The sequence below is a fragment of the Barbus barbus genome (assembly GCF_936440315.1).
Source record: "Barbus barbus genome assembly, chromosome: 39".
Classification (NCBI taxonomy): Eukaryota; Metazoa; Chordata; class Actinopteri; order Cypriniformes; family Cyprinidae; genus Barbus; species Barbus barbus.
This window is the reverse complement of record NC_136717.1, coordinates 9734356-9742132: the sequence shown is the minus strand read 5'-3', so window position 1 is coordinate 9742132 and position 7777 is coordinate 9734356. Positions and strand designations below refer to the sequence as shown.

General features: G+C 36.9%; 1 long non-coding RNA gene across 1 annotated transcript; it reads right to left on the bottom strand.

Annotated features, from left to right (window-relative positions):
• Positions 1-2515: 2515 nt before the first annotated feature.
• Positions 2516-4702, bottom strand: LOC306858312. Its single transcript, XR_013783204.1, has 3 exons — positions 4577-4702; positions 3542-3627; positions 2516-3390 (listed from the first exon to the last, which is right to left on the bottom strand). It is a non-coding gene; the product is annotated as an uncharacterized lncRNA (long non-coding RNA).
• Between the last annotated feature and the right edge of the window lie 3075 nt (positions 4703-7777).

The window sequence follows — 7777 nt, the reverse complement described above, 5'->3', positions numbered from 1 at the left end:
GCCAAAGTATTGGGTCACCCCCTTCTAATGAACATGTTTGACTACTTTAGTCATTTCTATGAGTACAAATCTTAATGTTTAAGCATATAATGATATTCTAGGGCAGTGGCTTTCAAAGCTGTCCTGCAAGCACCCCTGCCCTGCACATTTTGTATGTCTCCCTAATCAGACACACCTGATTCAACTCATCAGCTCGTTAGTAGAGACACAAGAGGCTTGTTTGAGATGAGCAAAATCTGCGCAGAACCGATCACCGGTGATCAGCGCGAGATGCATGCCGGTTAGAAATGTGTCCGAGGGCGGTCCGCCTTGCTCTGATGTCATGCTGACGTATGTCAAAAATCTCTCGCGAGCGCAAGACGCACGTGTCGGATTCTGCAGTCGAGCGCAGTTGCTCTCCACTGACTGCGCTGATCAAAAGCATCATGGGAAACGACTTGCTGACGACATAGCTTAATGCTCATTGGCTGCGAATGTCATCTGGGGCCAGTTGCATCAACTTAGTCACCATGTTAAGACTGTGTCTTAAGAACTAGTTTAACCAACTAGTAGCTGCCAAGGGGTAATCAGTCTTACTTTTCCAATACAAATAAGACCAATCTACCATTTCAAAACTGAATTAAAAAAGTTATGACCAGTCTTGAAGAAAAAAAATAGGTGACTAACTTTTTAAGACTAGTCTAAACAGTTTATGCAACCGGCCCCTGATATTTTTTCCCCTTAATCCTAAAAAGTCCATTACCTATAGCCTAATACTATTTACTTTTTCTATAGTAATTTATTAGTAATTAGGACACGTGCTTTATTTATTTGCCCTTTTATTTTATTTTCTTGGTTTGAAGTCCTGTTTGTTGTAATTTTCTCTTTATGTATTGTATGCTGGTGTTAATTTTGTACATTTACATTTTTGTACAACATTATTCCATTAAATAAATTAGTCAATCCATCAATACATGCATGCATAGGCTACATCTAATGTGACGGTTTTGCAATTAGGCTTCATGTTTGTGTGTTTTTATCTGAGATCTTTATCTGGGTATGTCTTATTTCAGGAGTGCAGTAAACAAAGCCCACACATGCATGCTAATTTCCTAATTTAAAATGTGTTTTTGTTTCATATTAATTTTGAATAATAATTTGCTGTACACACTTTTCCTAATCATTAAACATGAAATTCAAATGTACATTAAGGTGACAAACAATTGTGTAATATATTTATATGGAATATGTTTCATGTAAAAAAAGGGGGGGGGGGGGGTAAACTGTCCCTTAAGTAGGATACACATAATTAGGTTAATCAGCTGTGCCATATCTCACTCTGAAATGTTTAAACCATAATTAGGGATAACAGTGATAACACTGCCGCCGCCTACTCTCGACTAAATTACAGGCGAGGCAAGGTGCATCTCAAACAAGCCTAAGACCTGAACTGGGTCTGACAAGGGAGACATACAAAATGTGCAGGGCACGGTTCAAAAAGACATGATTGATTCAGTCAGTGTGGAAGAACTTGACTGGTCTGCAGAAAGTCCTGTTCCCAGCTGAACACCTCTGGTGTGACTTTATATGCAGATCTTGAGCCAAAAACTCATCACCAAACAGCATTGACTTGTACATAAGGGTACTGTCATTTTAAACACGTCCAAAACTGTGGCAACAGAGATAGAAATACAATTTTTAAATACATTCAATATGTTTCCATCTTTGTTGCCACAGTTTTGTTAGTGCCTTTTTCTGTTCTAAAGAATACCCCAACACTTTTGTCCTTATAGTGTCTACAAGTCATTGGTGTTTGGTGATGATTACCTAGAATATCATTATATGCTTAAACATTAAGATTTAGTAGTCAAACATGTTCATTAGAAGGGGGTGACCCAGTACTTGTGGCAATATAGTGTATCTATGATTTTGCTGAAATTGGAGACAAAAAGCCCGTTGGATGACAAACGTAATGAGAGACTACAATTTATTTATTTTCCGAGATGGTCCTCACTGAGTCGGTTCTTCTCAAAAACGGTAAACTATCGGTCTGAGGCTCCGACTGAATCAGTTATAAGTTCACTCAAGTAAATTCGATGTTTTACAGTCTTTTCGGATTAAAGCTTGGACTGTAGCCTACTTTTAGCCCGGAGTGTTGTTAAATATAATGCAGTGATACTGTCATGCTTTTAAGTTTATTATTCCATTGAGTCTGGCAACATGTTACTTGAAGTTTTTTGCCCTGTAGTGTCATACCTGAGTTCTCCTGCGGTGGACATCCAACCCCGCCCACATCTAAGTGTGACGTCACAAGCCACGCCCATACCAATACAGTCACGCCCACGTCCAAACGTTACGTCATAAACCACACCCCTATCGTATACATCACCTCTTGTGATTCCCCATACCGGGAAACCCGGAAGTAACGTTATGTCTAAGCATTGACATTCAATCAGGCCTTGTTCATCAACTAAACTTCATATGAAGTGTGTCCAGGTCCTCCACATATTTAAAGATGAATAAACAGACATCTCTTGCTTCATTGGTATTTATGTATTTATTATTTTACAAAAATAATTAAATTAAAAATTGTACAAAAAATATATGTTCTATAAGAGATATGTTCCAACTATCATAAATGAACAGCTGAACGATCAGATAAACAGTTCTTGAAATGCAGTACACACACATACATAAACTACACAGAGAGATTCCTTGCCTTGTTAGATTATTCACAGAAACATGACATGGACTTTCAAGCCTTGTTCAGCAACACAATTTGATATGAATGTGTCCAGCTCCTCCAGATACTCAAACAATCAGAATATTGTATTGTACAGATGTGCTATATACAAATTATGCAAGGGAATGTGGATAGATGTATGAAATCTACTTGAACTTGAACTTGAAATATTAAAGGTGCTTTGCTCACTCTGGATAAGTACAGCTCTTGGAGAGTGGGGAGGGTTGTACCAATGATTCGCTCAGCAGTCCGGACTACCCTCTGTATTCTTCTGAGGTCAGATTTGGTAGCTGAGCTGAACCAGACAGTTATTGAAGTGCAGAGGATGGATTCAATGATGATGGAGTAGAACTGTTTCAGCAGCTCCTGTGGCAGGTTGAACTTCCTCAGCTGGCGAAGAAAGTACAACCTCTGCTGGGCCTTCCTGAGAATAGAGTCAATGTGAATGTCCCACTTCAGGTCCTGAGAGATGAATAAAAAGACATCTCTTGCTTCATCCGATTTGACCCCAGGTAGTCTTTGATGGCATTTTGTTGATTTTTACTGTCCATCTGGAGTAAGGCAGGCCCTTTCACCTCCCCACAGAATAACTCACGGTAACTCTGTATCCAGCACAACACTGGGCCAATGTCTCTTACAAACTTCCACTTGATGTCCTCTTGGCACTCCTGTTATAATACAGAATAAGTGTGTGTTGGTCCACTAAATATTTGTCATACTAAATAGTATTTACCTCATCATTTTGGATACAAGAATATTTATGATTTTAAACCACAAAAATCAATCACTACAGTATCTAGAGAAATGCTCCCTCCATACCTTTCTTTACTGTTGAAACTGCAGCAGGAACCCCTCATCCCGCAGAACTGCTCCACATCAGGCTAGGACCAAAAACGAGTAGAATGCTGTAAAACATGACAAACAAACACTGACAATAATTATGTGATCTTTCCATTAATATAGAATAATACAAAGATAATTAGTCACAAACACATAGGCAAACACACTGCGCTTGAAAATGGACGGTGGGCAAGTTACACTTCAAGACTGCAGCTTAGGAGAGGAGACAACTAGAGCAGAGAAAATGTACATTTCTATTTAATTTATGTTTCTCACAGTACTACAGTCTTTACGAAATGAATATCGTGTTATCACAAATGGTTAAATATGTTCCCTTTTATTGAATAAATGTTTTGAAATTTTCAACGATGACCACTTAGCGCCACTCTCACCTGAGACAGGTCTCACCTGTATACCCTTCATTTGCATGCAGTGATGATGTTTATACTCCTAAAGGGTCAATTAAGTTAACATTACATGATTTGAATTTTAACATTTTTAGTTTTTAACAAATTAAACATGAAATATAACTCAATTGATTGTGTTATTTCAAAGCCAACTTTTTCATTTAAAAAGTGACGTTACGTTGTCTGTGCACATAAAAACACACATTACACACACACACACAAAAATTGCACATTCGGTCAACATTCATTATATGTTGTAAGAATCAGTGCAATAATAAATATATAGTGCACTGATTTTTATGACATGAACTGCAAATTTTTTAATAACCCTTTTTTTATAATAGCTACATAACACTCTTACCTACTCATACACACTCTATCCCTCTCACATATGTATTTATCTCTCTCCACACACATGATATTTTTAATGACACTGTTCACAGAACCCTTGCACAGTATCTTGGTTGAGGATCCACATGGATAACACACTCACACACACACACATGCATACATACATATTTATATGCTAGTGATATCTAAGTAATAACGTGCCTGTGTGCAGTTGAAAACACAAGCATGCTGAACTGAACTTTTTTTTTTTACTTACCAACACAGCAAACGTTTTCTTTTTAGCGGTTTGCAAACAATTAGACTTATCTTCTTATCTATGCTTTTTCCTGTTTCAAAATAATAAGAATGCGACGTATTGGACACAGGCGTGGCTTGTGACGTCACGCGTGGATGTGGGCGGGGTTGGATGTCCCACCGCAGGCTGCAGCGAGACGCTCCTCGAGTTCATCATGCTCCGTTTCCTTCATCAACCACAAGAGAGCGACAACCATCTGAAAATCACTGAAGCAATAACACTTTAGAATACTGTTTCTTACTTACTGCATAACTAATAAGGAATTATTGAAGAACTAACAGGTAATCATTCATTAACACTACTGTTAACTACTGATGTGTTAACTAATCAGTATGTAATGACAATGATTGTGTTAAGTAACAGTTAGCTAATCAATAATTAATATATTTTGTCATACCTCCTGAAGAACTAGGCTACTATTAATTATCTAATAGTTAAGGTTCAAGAAAAATAACTATGAAATAACTACTACTGAACAGATATACGCAAATAGTCACTATAATAATCAGGTTGTGGCCCACAAATCAAGTACTTGAGTAAAAGTACAGATACCCCAATAAAATATTACTCCAGTCAGCTAAAATGGGCCACGTTTTGATAAATGACTTATAATACCATCAAATAAGCTATGCATGAGATCTAATGATATTCTTATAAATTAGCATGGGTCTCTTAAATATATTTATATTTTTTAAATGTGAAAAAGTATAAAAGTTTTAAAATTATGAGAGTTAGAGTATCAGCAGGTACTTCTTGAGCCACGGCACAACATTCAGGTAAAATGGGCCAGCTGTTCAGTTAAAATGGGCCAATATAAAAAGAGAACAACTCAGGTAATTTCAGTTTAAACCATTTTATTTTTATTAGTAAATTGACACTATTGTCTTTAGTGTGCCATAGCAACACCATAAATGTATTTCATTAAATAGAAAGTTGAATGAATATTTAATTAAACAATGCAATTAAAAATGAACTGATCATGTTGTATAGGTGTGTGTTTCTGTGCATTGGTGTCTTTTGTGTGCATGTATTTGTGTATGCTTGTATTTTTTTAAAGACTGTTAAGATTTTGTATGGATACATATCTACAGTAGGCCTATAAACCTATTTTCACCCTCAATTTTTGTGTAAAAGTATGTGTTTATGGAGCCCATTTTACTGACACCTTCCTTTCTTTCCCGTCTCTCTGTTTCCTTTCTTTGCTTGTCCTCCTGTCTGCAATGCAAATTTTAAAAAAGACTGTTAAGATTTTGTATGGATACATATCTAAGCCTATAAACCTATTTTCACCCTCAATTTCTGTGTAAAAGTGTGTGTGTGAATGCAGCATATTTTAGCTGAAAATTGTGGCCCATTTTAGCTTAACCAGCCATTTCTACCTAAAATGTCCTTTTTCACAAAAATCTAAGTTTCTTTTATATATTAAACTTTTTTGCTTTGTTGGTAAGCTTACTTATAATTGCTTTAGTACCCTTATTAGTGATTAATGAAATTTTCTATGTCAGGCTCAGTTACCTTACAATTTCTCTGACGAGCTTCATGTAACAGTCTGCCCTGCCCGCCTTAAAAAACTCAGACCAATAAAAAATATTTTTACATGTCAACAAGTGTTGAAGCAACAATGCAAGATCCGTTATTATGATTTTCTGTAAAAATTTAACGAGATATAATGCTACAACCTTATTTGGCCCATTTTACCTGATAGCCCATTTTAGCTGACTTCACCCTAGGCCTATTCATTTTTTAAATTACTTGAGTAAAAGGACAAGTTCAAAGTACTACTACAGTAGGAACTTTGTTACAGTCCACTACTACTATTATTAGCCTATAATGGAAATGAAATATGAATTTTGTTTGCTGCACACCCAAAAGGACTCATTACTATAATTGTACATAACGAGGGGTGAGAACCAGAAGGGCGTAAGATACATTTTGGGTGAAATGGAGATATACATATAATGGAGATATTCATATAATGGAGATATATATATATACAGTCCCCTCCATACGTATTGGAACAGTAAAGACAAAATTGCTCTGTTGGCTGTGGAGTCAAGACATTTACAAATATGATTAAAAGATGAATATGAGACAAAACTACAGAATGTCACATTATTAGCCGTTTCAACACATACATGTTTTACCAAATAAAAAGAAGAGCACTTTTAGAGTTCATCCCACTCATTGATGTGAGCATAAGTATTGGGACAGGTGAACTTAAGGCAGATATAAAAGATTAAAAGCTATTATTTAGTTGCAGATCCCTTGAGCACAATCACAGCAGTGAGTCTGTGACCCATAGACATCACCAGACTCTTGGTCTCATCCTTTGAAATACTTTTCCCAGCCTTTAATGCAGCCAATTCCAATTGTTGCTTGTTTTGGGGAGTTTCTCTTCAGCTGGTGAAATTCTTGTTCAATCAGATTTAAATCTGGAGATTGACTTGGGCAATCTAAGACTTTCCATTTCTTTGCCCTTATAAATTCCTTGACTGAACTGGCAGGGTGTTTTGGGTCATTGTCCTGATGCAATATGAAGCACTTCCCAATTAATCTGGAGGCATTTTCTTGAATATTGGTAGGCAAGATGGTTTTGTACCCTTCCAAAATCATTCTGCTACTGTCATCATACATTAAGTCATCAGTAAAGTTGAGAGGGCCTGTTCCAGAGGCAGCCATGCATGCCCATGCCATGACATCACCTCCACCATGCTTTACAGATGAGGCTGTATGCTTGGGATCATTTGCAGTTCCCTTTTTTTCTCCACAGTTTTGCTTTCCCATCACTTAGATAAAGGTTCATCTTTGTGCTTTTTTGCAAACTCTAATCTTGCCTTTCTATTTTTGGTGCTGGTCAGAGGTTTGCATCTTGTTGTGTAGCATCTGTAATTCTGTGTCAAAGTCTCCTGAGGACAGTAGATTGTCAGAGCATCACCCCAGCTTTCTGGAAGTTGTTGGTGATTTTACAGACACATCTTTTAGGGTTCATTTTCACAACTTTTATGATTTGTCTGTCATCAACTACTGTTGTTTTCTCAGCCGATCAGGTCATTGTTGGTTACTGGTGTCGCTGGTGGTTTCCAAACTTCATGCCCTTTGTTTTTGCTATAGCTGTAATTGACTCTTTTTTTAGCATCCAAATTGCTTGCTTTTCTCTCAAAG